The following is a 15,105-nucleotide window of genomic DNA, read 5'->3' as shown; positions in this document are numbered from 1 at the left end:
ACAAAATACACTTCACACATCATCATATAGACAAATCCAGTTGTCACACTCAAGATGAGTGACAACATGCGGCACAAAAAGGTGCTTTTTTTAAATGGTTTCAGTTAAATAATTTAAGCGCAACACATTGACCAGGAGCACTGTAAAAAAAAAAAAAAAAAGGACTTCACCAGAGCAACCAGCTTCACCAACAACCAACTTCAGGTCCTCCTGTACAATATTCCAAAATTAAGTATTTAAATCTGTTTCCACTCTTCAGTTCTCGTGGGACCAACATCTGTCCAATACTGGGAGTGCAGGCCAAACTGATTTTGGCTACGAACACAGATAAGAAGGAATCTGCCCAACAAGAGAGTTATATATAAAAGTTGACCAATGTTAAGATGTGCAGATGTGAAGAGACGAACATTTAGCAGCAGCATATCAGCAACAGCAGTGTACTATGGTATACATGGTGCAATAAGGGGTGTGCAATATCATATCGTTCACGATTATACGGTATAGTTTTTTAATGAGTAAAAAAATGCATATCATGATATCGGCAACATTCCTACTTCTTGACGTAGCGGTGAAAGGGTTTCCCATTAATGACCTAGACTGTGGCGGCCCACCAGAGTCTCATGTGCTGGGCTAACGTCACATGTCAAGCTACAAAAGTATATCGTGTGAAAGTATATATTAACCCTTTATCAGGCAAAGAACTATATTTGGTAGTTAGAGTCAGTTAATATTTTGAGAAAAAAGTTGCAAATTTACTAGATTAAAGTGGCAAACCTACAAGAAAAAAAGTTGCAGATTTAAGAGATTCAAAGTGGCAAATCTGCGCGAAAAAAGTTGCAGATTTACGAGAAAAAAGTAGAAAAAACACAACTTTTTTTCTCGCAGATTCACCAATTTAAATCATAAATCTGCGCATTTTTTTCTCGTAGGTTTGCCATTTTGGTATGTTTTTTTTTACACATTCTGGCAGTACGTAATATCCTCCAATATTTTCTAGGGTTGAAATTTGGAACTTGCAAGTATTTCAATAGTGCCCTATTAAGGGTTAAAGTGGTGAATCTGGGAGAAAAAAGTTGCTTTTTTCCCACTTTTTTTAAATCTGCGACTTTTTTCGCGCAGATTTGCCACTTTAAATCTCTTAAATCTGCAATTTATTTTCTTGTAGGTTTGCCACTTTAACCTCGTAAATTTGCAACTTTTTTCTCAAAATATTACCTGAAGTTACCAAATATAGTTCTTCGCCTGATAAAGGGTTAAGGTACGATATATATAGTGTCTGTCACCCATCAGTCAGTCAAAACCCCAACCCACCTCTCCGTCCTCCTCCGAGACATTCGCTCGCCTTCACACTCTTACACACACACACACACACACACACACTGTCTGTATCAGTCCTGTCCCTACATCATTTCTCTGTGTGTGCGTGAGCCGAACTAATTACTATCAACCTGTCCGGTCTTGTCAGAGGTCCAAACTGTCCAAACACACTGTTGCATTATGCCGTTCGTTAGCCGCGAGCTAACATTAGCTAACAATTAAAGTTGTGTTAATCACAAAAAGCTATACTATAAATTCCTGTCGCTAAATACATGCAGCTTTCAAAATAAGAGCACAGTGTGCTAAATCCACCAGAGAATAAAATAAGATGCCTTAAATAAAACATACAAGAACCTTTATTCTCTTTTACAATATTTCATTCAATGATGCAATGATAAGATCAGTGTATTTGATGGCATAATGGCATTAGAATGTGTGAGAGGCACCAAATCTGAGTTTTTATGAAAACTGTTTTCCAACCCTGTCTGGCTGCTCCATGTCCTAGCGGAAAGCCCTGTTGACTGTGAAAAATGTTATGTGAGGTGTTTGCTCACATTTGGCTCTCAAAGTGGACGAGATTGATGCATTTTACTTAAAAATGTACAAAATGTTCTCCTGGTGGGGCCCCTGGACACCCTAGATGTTTTTTTATTATTATTTGCAAATACTCAAGAGTCAAGAGTATTATTTTTAGTTTTTCTTATTTATACAGACTAAAAAATCGCTTTCGATATATTTTTCAGTATTTTGTAATATCGTCAAGGATATCGTTATCGCAAAAATACCCTGAAATATGGTGATAATCTTTTAGGGCCATATCATATATCATATTAGTTCCATATCACCCACCCCGAGGTGCTATGCACCTGTGCAGAATGAAGGACGACTGCCTGGAAAGCGCTGAATCAGACGGATGAAGATCAGCCCAGGATTCACGTTTCTCTTGGTCCGAACACCAAGAACAGTTTCGGAAGGAATCATCAACAAATCAAAATTTCAGTCCCACTTCTCAGTTCATAAAAACAACACATCAGCACTCTTTCAGGACTAGACGACGCTGCACAAAGCCCCTTATTTTGTTTCTTTATGCACTATGGCGTGATGCGCCGAGTTTTAATGACTGGGTACGAATTCAGGGATCCAGAATCTGATCCAAGACGTGCGCCGACTGCCAATTTCACAAAGCAGTCCTGAACAAACCCTCACGTTCACTACAACTAACACTTTCCTGAGCTTCCACACAGCTCGCTTGTCTAACAGCATCACTACTTGTCCTGAGATCTGTGAAAGTGTTTGGCAGATAAGACTGTTGACACGTTTACTTTTTTTAAAATCTGATTTTCATCAGGAATTTAAAAGAACAACTCCAACACACATCATGTTACAAAAATCCCAGAGGAGAGAACTTAATGGTACAAAAGACACTTATTTACAATTATTATTAAGACTTATTTACAACTGGTCCTCAATGGAAACAACTAACAGACGCCACAGGTCTACATACACATCTATGGAAACCAACAACATGGAATATCTACTAGGGTTGTCAAAAGTATCGATACTCCAAAAAATATCGATACTAAAACGTTGTATCCGGACACGATACTCATTTTCATAAGTATCCATACCCACAGTATACACAGTGTCAGTATACATAAGCATAGAGTTAATAAGTTTACATAAATGTTGGTGACTGAAAAGTGTTATTTTCCCAGAATGAAGCAGAGAAACGTCGACCTGCAACCAAACAGCAACACACACAGCCGAAAATATTGTTATAATTATTGTTTATTATATCTATTTATTGGTTGCACTGCCTCAGACCTGAAGCTTGTTATCATAGTTGCAGTTTCTTTTTGCACAACTGTTTTTTATTATAAATATTTAACCTGTGGTTCTGTTCATTTTTACATGTTGCATTTTTCTTGTTAATAGAAATATTTCTGTTAAATTTTGGGGTCTTTGTTTTTATCCTGGTGGTATCGAAAATGGTATCAAGTATTGAATATTTTTATCGGTATCGAGTTGAAAATTTTAGTATTGTGACAACCCTAATATCTACATTCTAATCCCCATGTACCTCTAAATCATAAAAAAGTGAGTCATAAACCTTGCCAACAAAACCTCCCGAACTTTTTTTTAGAAAGTTTTTAGAAATTGCCGTTGAGAAAATGAGCTTCTTGCTATTGTTCTGGTGACACTACATGACAGAATAACAGCTCTCGTGTCAGCTTCAAATTCCACTCTTCACCAATCCATCTGTGGTTGGTTTTTTGGCATTTCCCACTTCGCTGCTCGAGCACCAAACTCTCCTGTTGGCCAAGACGGATCACTTCACCTGTCCCTGTGAAACCTTCTTTTCTCCTCGACCACACACTACTTTCTCCGTCATCACACTTCCACATTAAACTGCAGAGTTGTCCACGAGTGTCGCTCCCTTCAGCTGACAGCAGGAGATTTAAGGACACTCGTCAGAGAAAATGGACTTTTCAGTCACCAGACTCCAGCATGGAGGAAAGGTTTTCTTTTTTGCTCACAACATGTTGGGCTGAAACTGAATACTACTGGACAGGTGATTTCAAGATATATTCATGTTATGTCCATCTAAAAACACTCTACAGGGATTCTACAGTTACAGTGCAGAGCCGCAGGACCACCATGAGACCAAGAAGCTATACTGTAATCTTTCATTCAGTGTTTCTTTTCTCTGCAGGATTCAATTCGCAAACTCTAATTTTCACTCTAATCACAGACAGAAGCTACACGGTGGTCATTTTTTTAAAAGCACAAAAAGGATTTGGATTTTTAGCGGCTTTATTTCTGATGTTACGATCCATTAAAGATCGTCTGGAGTCTAAAAGCACAGAGCGATAAAACCTGTTCAGTCAGACGGATCAGGTGTCAGACTGCAGCTCTTCATCTTCACTCAGGGTTTAACACACGGCGGTCATGTGACCATGTGTGTGTGTGTGTGTGTGTGTGTGTGTGTGTGTGTGTAATGGTATAGCTGGCAGAGACTCATCCTCCTCCACTGATGCTGCATCCATTACTATACCTTTTAATAAAACCGATTAATGATTGATCTCTTTATTGATAACCCATCAGGTCTGCTGAAGCTTCTAAAATATTTATTATAATTATTTAAATTTTATTGTGTGTTTTACTATTTTATTCATGATTTATTTTATTGTTTTTCATTCCTACGGTTCATAATTTATTTTCTGCTATTTTCTTCCTTTTTTTAATTTGTTTTTTTATTTCTTCAAACTGTGATTTATTCTGAAACCGAATGTTTTATTTTCAATGTTGAACGGTTATTTCACTCAGGAAGCTCCTAAAATAATTTAATTTTAATCTCTCTAAAGACATTTTCTGTTTAATTACATTTAAATCTAATCTGAACCAGAGCTGCATCTAATGATTATTCTCATTAATAAATATTCCGATGATTATTTTCTCAAATAATTGATTAATTTTGGTTTAAATGTCAGAAAATAATTTTTAAAATTCCCTCCTGGAGTTTTTTGAAGCCTAAACCAGAAAATGATGCATTTAAATGAATTATGAAAATAGTTTAATTTTATTTATTTGTATTAATTTTATTTCCTTGTTTTTTTACTCCCCTGACTTTCACTCACTTTCCTCCTGAGTAACAATCGTTTCTGATCATTCAGAGTATTGATAAGCCGATCATGCTTCACATAAATAAATACATCTCCATTTTGCCCTCTTTATTATTCACCTGAACCTGATCGATCGGATTATTGATCCGCTGAACATCTGTCTGTGAGGACACATGTGGGTCAGAGCTGCTGCTGCATCATCCACAACCTTCATCATCAAACAGCCGATCACTTCACATATGGATCACATAATTGATCACCTGCAGTTGTTTTTCCAGCTGTTGATTCACATACTATGTTGATCATTTTCCATAAAAGTCCTCCTGTAGAAGATGGGCTGATTGTTCTGGGGCTTTAAAGTCTGCTTACTGTTTATCGATCACCTGATCACGTCACTAAACGTGTCTGCTGTCATTAGAAATCGATCATCGGGTGATTTCTCTGGATGAGATGTTATTTTTCAGAACATTTGATCATAAATCACGTGTTATAGAACCTGTCGGCTGTGTGATTGATAACCTTCAGCCCGGTGTCAGTGTGTATGATCACTTCCATCGATCACAGCGAGGCGAACACTGTCGTGTCGAACAGTTCGACTCGGAACACGAACACGGATCGATGAGTGCTTCAGAGGATGGAGGCTCCTCTCCGGCACATGGACGGACGGATGAAGGCGGATTGAGACAAACACTCATCTGAATATTGTGCGTGGTTTTGCGGGCAGCAGCGTGCGGGGAGTCCCGCGCGGCGCGGAGCGACGTTTGCACGCTTTTTTCTGCGATTCTGCTGAGATTTTAAGCGTTTTTCTGCTGCCTCCCCCCCTTTGTTCTTCTTTAATGGATCGGCGTCTGGAGCCTAGCTACCTCCCAGACCCCCCTCCTCTCCTCCTCCTCCACCTCCCCCACCGCTCTCCCCTCAACCACACAGTAAAAACACACACATTTTCCGCCACAGAACGCGTCTTTTACGCACACAATTTTACGGTTTAAAATGGACGAACAGCGCGCAGCGAGGCGCTCCGCTCGGTGCACGGACGGAGGCCGAGACTGCCTCTCAAATACCCCGAGGGTAAAAGCAGCCCTACCTGGGGTACAACCCCCACCCGGCCCCGCTGCCTCACCCCCACTCCCTGCGTGGGGAAACAGAGGAAAAAGAGATTTCCACGCGTAAAATCCGCGGAGCAGAAGCAGCAGATGAGCGGTGATGCGGCGGGGAGGCGAGGCGTTTTCCCCCCAAACATCCACACACATACACCCCCCTACACCACCACCACCTCCTCCACCTCCACCGCTACCCCCAGATCTGCCACCCGGACCCGGAGAGCCCCCCCTCAACATCCCCACACAGAACCCTCCACACAGCTCCGGACCTACCTGGACGGAAACGCGCTGAAAAGTCCAATCAGTTATTTAAATCCACAGTCCCACGCGCTGCTGCCGCCGCCGCCGCTGCTGCTGCCTTTCTTCTTTTTCTTCTTCTTCTTCTTCTCCTCCTCACATAAACCCTGAGTGAGCGGAGGTGCGCTGCTGGCAGCAGGAGGAGTCCGGACAGGTAAAAATGTCATGCGTTAAAAAGTGAAAGAGTAATCCAGAGAGTCAGAGCGGAGCGGCGCGGCGCGTCTCCCCATTCACACACAGCCTGCCTCGGCTTGGCTCGGCTCGGTCTGCCCCTGCTCCGCCACAGCCAGCCCCCCATCTGGACCGTACCACTCCACACACGGGTGGGTGGGGAGCGGGTCAATTAGAGGAGGTCCATCAAACCATAAAAATAGAAATTAATCAGTTTACTCGGTACTCGACCCGTGAAAAAGCAATTTCTATAAACATGATGGACAATAAATCATTATTTTTTAGGTTAAATGCAATAGATGTGGTGTTTTTAGATGTAGAAACAGCTGTTTCACCCCTATAAAAACCGTATAATGGTTCAGTCCAGCTCCTTAATCTGCTGTTTTTCTCCTCCCAAAGCCAGATGTGGAGAGAGAGAGCACCGCTGACAGTGAGAGAGAGAGAGAGAAATATATAGACAGATGCAGTGATGTATATATAGAGAGAGATATAAAGATAAAGGAGGAGCGAGGGGGTGCATGACAATTAAAATCTTCATGGAGACATGAGGTGGAGGAGTAAAGAAGCAGAAATTAATCTATTAAAATGTCTTTAACACATTTAATTTAGGTTACAGCAGCTCAAAGTGTTTCCCAGATGACTATAACAAGAAAAAAACCAAGGGTAAATCATTATAAAAAGACAAAATACTAATGCAAAGGGCTGATGTACATAAGATAATAGATTAGAATAAAAAATAATAGAATAGATGTAAATATATATGTACAATTGAATAGATTTATAATTAAAAATAGATTTCAAAGTGTTTGATATGTTTATAAAATAAAGAAATATAAAAGTAAGACTGATAATAATAATAATAATAATAATATCTATATATGTATATGACATAAATAAACATAAAAGTAAGACTGATAATAATTATAATAAAATCTATTTATGTATATAAAATAAAGAAATATAAAAGTGAGACTGATAATAATAACAATAAAATCTATATATGTATAGAAAATAAAGAACTACAAATGCAGGATTTAAAATAATAATAATAAAATCTATATATGTATAGAAATTAAAGAACTACAAAAGCGGGACTTAAAATAATGTAATGTAGGGGCGAATAGGGAGGTGTCTATTTCTTCTATAAATAAAAGAAGAAAATAATCGTGGATAGAGAGAGAGAGAGAGACGTGTGAAAGAGGGAGAAAATAAATCAGAAACAAATTATTGACCTACAGGAAATGACAGAATAAATACAAAGAAAGAGAAATGTGCCAAATGAGATACATAATCAGGAGGATCGGGAGGAACAGAGACTTAGAGATGGACAGAAGAGATAGATATAGAAGAAATAAATGCAGAGAAAGAGGGAGATATGTGTGGAGGTTCAAACCAAAAAAGAGAAGAGGGGGGAAAAATTGAAAACAGGGGAATTAAGAGGAAATTAAAACTTGAAATGCAGAGAGTGAGAAAATGAAAAAGTGAGAAAATAAAAGAAGAAAAATGCAGGGAATTAAAAGCTGCTGAAACAGAAACATAGTCAGGAGGAAAAGGTGGAACAGGTATGTTGAGATGGACTGAAAATAGATATTTGTAGACAAAGAAAGAGATATTTAGAGGAAAAAGTCAGAGAAATAAAACATGAAAACAGAGATTGAGAAAAAAGAGAAAGAAATAAAATACATTTATTAGGCTTCATATATAATCATGAGCCAGGAGGTGCAGCTTATCACAGAACAGCAGCAACCTCTAGTGGACATACACATTACAGCAGGCACGAAGGAGGAAGTCAGGACAAAAAAGCCTGCAAAAAAGCCAACTTGTATTTTTTGGCCTAAAACAGTGATTTAAGTTGGTAAAACTTGGAAATATAAATTATTGATATTTAGGGCAATAATGTAAGTTAGCACAACAAAGGAAGCCAGTTGTCTGCTCAAAAACAAGTTTGTGAGTTGTTGTTATTTATATCCTTAAGTTGGGGTTCACAACAAGGGACAATAGTTCTGCTAACTCTTGTTTCTTTGTTGTGAAATGCGGGAAAGCAGTGAAATTCGGTTATTAGTGAAAGCTTGCGGCTAACTGATGCTAGCGGCGTTGCTTGTTACAGCTACAAGAGTAGCCATTAGCGTATCAATGCTAACTCAAAATTGTGGTCGCAACATTAGCTGACATTTCATAGCGGCGTTACAATCGTGCCAATTCAGCAGATTGCAGAAGTTATCAGAAGTAGGTTTAAAAGTTATTACAATGTAAAATTATAAGTTAGTACAACTTACAGTTGAATTGACAAAAATCTGAATTCAGAGATGAGCAAACTCAAAAACAAAACTTAAAATATTTAGTTTAATTGTCCAACTTAAAATTTTATCAAAGTTTGTTGCCTTGAAATTTTGAACTTTTCTTTTTTTGCAGTGTATTACTCCTAAGGTTTCGCCTTCCTTTATTTAGAATTGGGGATTGTGGGCAGTGGATTTTTAGGAATAGATAGCAGGTCAACAATAATTGCCACATAGAAGTGGTGGACATCATCTGAATTCTTGAAACTCACGATTAATTGGAAATCTTCCTCAGCACTGTGCATTGTAGTTGTTCTGGTCATAAATCTCTAATAAAAAATATCTAATTAATCAATTAACCCTTTGGAGTTTTGGGCTATTTTCTCAGTTTTTTAATACACATTTAAAATAATTTTTCCACATAAAAACTGTTTACCATGCAGTCTCGGTATCTTTTTTTTCAGCACAACCCATAAAGCCAATTTTCTTTCAGATATCAAGATGTCAGACATCACATTAGCGCTGTGAAAATCGGCATGCTAAATCCCCTAGCAAAATAAATAGCAGCATCCCAGCCACTCCGCGGCTCTCCGCTGCGCTGCGCAACCGTTCCGTATCACTTCTATTTTTGCTGCGAACTGTTGCGTCAAGCTCAACAGAGCAGATCGCACCAGACAGGAAGTCCGACTCAGAATCAACATAATACACTTCTGCCCCCTTTCAAAATAAAACACAATACGCAGTTCATGCAGCCTAAAACTACTACACATCAAAATAACGTCTTGACCGGGGGCACCAGATCAGCAATCAATCAATCAATTAATCAATCAATGGGTCTCAGAGGGTCGGAGACACGGACGACGAGAGACTGATTGTTGAAGTGGAACATCATACAATCATTTATGACATAACACATTCTTTTTATAAGGATAGCTGGTCAGATCAACAGATCTTCCACGTTGGAGAAGCAAAGTAAGCTGTTTATTGTTGTTGTTTATTTTGTACGTAGTTTATCACAAGATCTCGAGGTCTCCTGTACGTTCAGGATTACCGCGTGAACCGTGTACTGAAATATAAATTACTGACATTTAGGGCAATAATGTAAGTTAGCACAACAAAGGAAGCCAGTTGTCTGCTCAAAAACAAGTTTGTGAGTTGTTGTTACTTATATCTTTAAGTTGGGGTTCACAACAAGGGACAATAGTTCTGCTAACTCTTATTTCTTTGTTGTAAAATTTGGTCATTAGCGAAAGCTAGCGGCTAACTGATGCTAGCCGTGCTGCTTGTTACAGCTACAAGAGTAGCCATTAGCGTATCAATGCTAACTCAAAATTGTGGTCACAACATTAGCTGACATTCATAGCGGCGCTACAATCGTGCCAGAGAAATTCAGAGTTGAGCAAACTCAGAAACAAAACTTAAAATATTATCGAAGTTTGTTGCCTTGAAATTTTGAGTTCACCCAACTTTTCTTTTTTTGCAGTGTATGCTGCTGTTACGCTCCCGGTGGGAATTGACAGAGAAAAAACCACGGTGCAGCTGTTGCGCCTGGTGGAAATCCCCAGTAACTTTGCAGCAGTATTTCGCCCGGACATGCTTGGTACCAATGTATTCCTTAGATATAACTTATTATCTCTATAACCATAACATAAAGCCCCTCATGGCCCTGGGACACCGCCAGCAGGCCAATAAGCCCTACATCTCACCTGCAAGAAGTTGACTTCTAAGTTAACTTCTTTATCTCAGTCACATAGTTACGTACGGAAGTTCTTATTTTAACCCAAACATTATCTTTTTTTCCAAACTTAACAATGTACTTTCGTCTCACAACGTTAAGTAAAACGGTCATATTTCTTAAGATATCATATGAATTGTTGTATGAGAAAACGTTGATATATTACAAAAATATGTATGGAATTTAATGGAGTTTAATAACCAAATCACATGAAATTTACTGGAAACAAAAGAATGTGACGTACTGAGATCTGCTGAGCTAGTTAGCTTCATGTTAAACTAGCTGTCTTTAGTTTAGAGTAAATTATTCTTCTCCACCATGAATTTACTTTTTTTATGAAAAACCAAAACTTATTATCACTTATTTTTTTACCGAAAGCAACGAGGGACGAAATGAATCACTAAATTCAGCTTAATCTGAAGCTAGCCGCGGCTAGCTCTCTGGCTAGCTCTCACTTGATGTAGCACCCTTATTTTAACAGTTTATATCACAGAGTACAGAACTTAAATTAAACTTTATTCTGTATAAGGATTTTTACACTTAACACAATGACCAGTTTAACATATAGGAGTTCAGTTTTAGAAAATATAATCAAATTGTTTGTATTTGTTGTAATTTCCTCTTTTCAAAGTGAGTTGTTTTTTCAATGAGCCTTGAGGTTTTAAAAAAAAAAAAAATCTTACCTGTACCACTTGCTTCTTCTTTGTCTGTGAAATACTTGATGAAAATGTTATTATTTTACTCTATTTAGAGATGGAGAAGTCGTAGGTAAAGGTGGTCGGGGAAGAGCTGGATGATGTTTACAGTTACTTCCTCTCAGTTCATCTAAAAATATCAGCAAAATACACAAAACGCACAGTTCACATGTGTGTGATTACAGATTAGTCACATCCTGATGGTCTGATGAGTCAGAGTGAGACAAGCTGCTGCAGGCTTGGAGCTCTGACAGAGACAAACTCAGACAGACAGGCAGACAGACAGGTAGACAGACAGCGATCAGGATGTGTAGCGGCTGATTACAGGTCAGAGGTCGAGTATAAGTTTGGTCTAATGTGTATTTGCATTTGTAGGAGGAAGAAACTCTCATTACCTGCAAACGATAATATCAGTGGGTTTAAAATGAATCCAGCAGCAGATTTATTTAGTCCGTCTATCTGCTGCAATGCATGCTGGTCTTTCTGCTGCTGCTCTGTCTGCAGGAGTTAGTGCCGGATCATCACACTGAGTGTCCATTTAGTTTCTCTTCTTCTGTGTGACACAGTGTTCCTGTTAGCTGCTTCCTGTCAGGGACAGAGGTGATTCTGCTCAGACCGACCTATCTGTCTGTCAGTTTTTGCCAACTTTCTCACCTCCAGCAGTGGGATCGCTGCAAGGATTGGGTGTGATTGTGAGATTGTTTCAAAAATCTTCCAACTGCAACAGCAACAACTCCAGTTAGGTGTGAGGTCATAGAGAGGTCAGATATGGGAGTTTAAAGATGGTATTTTTTTTAAATCACTTTTTAAAATTACAAATAAGGGTTAAAAAAGGTGAATGGTTAACATAAAATACCAATAAAACAGGTACCTGATGAAGGGTTGCTGACTGAGAGCAGGCTGATGCTCAACTACCACAAATCAAGTCTGTGTAACTGTTAACTCACTGCAGAGACACTGTAATGTCACCTCATTTTTTTTCTGAAAAGTAACTGTAAATTTATTACAAATAACTGCAAGCGTAGTACAAAGTCTGAACTCACCACAAACTCACTACAAATCAGTTTATAAGTGGCTGCACATTCACAGCAAACATAGTACCAAGTCACTGCAAACATACTCCAAACATAGTCAGTGCGTTTACATGCACAGTTTAATCGAGTTATGCTTAAAAATCGATTTTGGCATCCAATCAGACTTCTGTCTTTGTCCCAGTTTACATGCAACTGAGAAAATCGAATAACTGACAGGAACGTGTGCTCCTCAACACTGGGTGGTGATATGCGTCGTTTCAGCTGGTTAATATGGCGCCCTTTCCGGTTGACCTCAGTTCCTTTGTGCCGTTGTTACTGAATGGCTAATGTGACCGGCTAATGCGACAGGCTAATATAACCGGCTAATGCCATCTGCAACCGGTTTTCTTGAATGTTTTTGTTTCGGGGGAGTCAAATGTTGGGGGAGTGGGGGGGTGGAGCATGCGCACATGCCACATGTTGTCTGTCATCCACGCCGGCGAAAATGCAATTCCAGTCGCATTATCTGGGTGTCCTAATCAGAGTTGGAGAACTCCGACATTAGTCGGACTAACACGTTTACATGCACTTCAGTTGTCCAGTTATAGTCGGATTAAGGCAATAATTCATGTGTCAATTCAAGTGTCATGCAAACTTATTACAAAAGTTACTACAAACACACTGCAAAGTCGCTGGTAATGTACTGCAAATTTGCTGCAAACCTACTGCACATTAACTGCAACATCACTGCAAACTCATTGCAAACATACTACAAATACATTGCAAAGTTACTGCACATGTATTACAAAAGTTGCTGCACACACACTGCAAATTCACTGCAAACTCAAGGCAAACATACTGCAGTGCACATATATTACAAAAGCTACTGCCCACAAACTGCAAATCTACTAAAAACTCAAGGCAAACATACTGCAAGTCATTGGTTTGCAAATTTGCTGCAAACCCACTGCAAACATACTACAAACACATTGCAAAGTTACTGTGCATATATTACAAAAGTTACAGCACACAAACTGAAAATCTACTGAAAACTCAAGGCAAACATACTGCAAAGTCCCTGGAGTCATAAATTTGCTGCAAACCCACTGCAAATGTGCTGCAACATCACTCTACGCATACTGCAAACTCACTGCAATCTTAATGGAAAGTTACTACAAACACCTAACTCGCCTGATGAAAGCTGTCCGAACACCGCGTGACATGGATGTCAGATTGTCAGTTTTGGAAAGTTACAGATGTTGTTTTTGGACCCTCGAGTCAAGTATAGTGGCAGAATAAGCATTTATAAATCAAAGAAACTTGCTGGTTGACTTCCAAGTAATGTCCCGAAGACTTGAGACTTGAACTAAAAGACTTAAATCCAGAGCGGAGGAGGATTATTCTGTTTATTATAAAATACATTGAATTAAAGAATCTGTTCAGGGCTCATAAACACTTACAGAAAGTTAAATGTCTTCTCAGTGTGACTTCAGACCTGCTGTGGTTCGAGGCAGCAGACTCAGTGTTTCCAGCAGCTGGAGCCTAAAATAACCCGGACTCGGGGCTGGGTTCAGGTTCAGGTTTAGACTGGAGGTTAGATCCTGCATGGCTCTGTGAGTTCACCCTGTAATCAACTCGGAGTCTGACAGTTCTGGTTTTGCCTTCTTTCTCTGTTTCTCTCTCTGTAATTTTCTTAATTGAAGCCACTTGAGGGGTCTAGCCCTCTCCTCTCTTCATCTTCGCCTTTTCTATTCTTTCCACTTCTCCTGTTTCTTTTTCCTTTCCTCTCAGCGCCACGTTTCCTTTCTTTTTGCTTTGTTTTCCTTTCCTTAGAAAAGGTATTTTTACAGACGGCACTGTTCACTGCCTGCAGTCTGGTATAGACCAGAGCATCAGACTTAATGTACATCAAACAAAGAAGAGCAGGGCAGAGCTGTAAGTGGAAATAAAAATCCAGTAAAAATTGAATTACACCTTTTTCCTGAGCCTTATGTTACATAACGTATGGTTTGTTTGAATACTCCAGCACATGCCTACGCTAAGGGAACATTTTCATCCAAATTGTATCTGTGCATTTAAAAAAACATTGGTAAAATCACATAAAAAGTGTAAATGTGTATGTTGTGAAACCGCCTATATAGAGGCATCTTTCTGAATATTTGTCCTCTATAACACGGAAATACTGCACCATTTACTTTCGACCAGGTTTTTGTTGGTGCAATCCCTTTCTGCTGCCTAAAGATAGCAATGCACCAACCATGCTCCTGACCACACCTCATTTTTAGACCAACACACCCATGTACATTTGCTACTTGCAAGGCATGGGAGCTATGAGGGAAAATGACAACTGCATTTTTCTGAAACTAGCAATGATAGTTGTGTTACGCTGGTTGTAAGATATTAGTCGAGTTTCCTTTAGGGGGAAGAGTGGCCACTGGGAAAGTCTCAGTCCACACCTTCTCGAAGATCACTCACTCAGCGTGTCTGCATAACAAAAAGGCCCCAGAGGGATTTAGAGACTCCGGAGGTGACGTATGGTTTTCAATCGTCGCGTAATCCATAAAACGGATTAAACACGGGAAACGCAACTGTGGCGGCCTTCACTAACTGTGCACAACGTCCGCAGCTGATCATAAACAAAGCAGCATGGCTAATTATGCACAGCATCTCTGCTGATCATAAGCATAGTGATCGTGAATTAACCGGCATCGCTAACTGTGCACAGAGTGTCCGGTGCTTGTTGTAAACAAACAGAGATCGCTAAGTGAACACCTCCTGCAGCAGCAGCACATACACACTGTACTGCTACAGAGCTAACTGTTACTATTAGCAAATTTGCAGACTGGACACTACGGGGTTAACATCCCCTCCGGCTCTG

At 39.4% G+C, this 15,105-nt stretch overlaps 1 protein-coding gene across 1 annotated transcript in view; it reads right to left on the bottom strand.

Annotated features, from left to right (window-relative positions):
• plxna3 (plexin A3) overlaps positions 1-6,590 on the bottom strand; it is a 167,608-nt gene extending 161,018 nt beyond the window's left edge. The window contains exon 1 of the mRNA XM_059332274.1: positions 6,314-6,590. The gene's annotated coding sequence lies outside the window, so the exon portion shown is untranslated. The remainder of the gene's footprint in view (positions 1-6,313) is intronic.
• Between the last annotated feature and the right edge of the window lie 8,515 nt (positions 6,591-15,105).

This window comes from Centropristis striata, chromosome 5, assembly GCF_030273125.1.
Source record: "Centropristis striata isolate RG_2023a ecotype Rhode Island chromosome 5, C.striata_1.0, whole genome shotgun sequence".
Taxonomy (NCBI): Eukaryota; Metazoa; Chordata; class Actinopteri; order Perciformes; family Serranidae; genus Centropristis; species Centropristis striata.
This window is presented reverse-complemented; position numbering and strand designations above follow the sequence as displayed.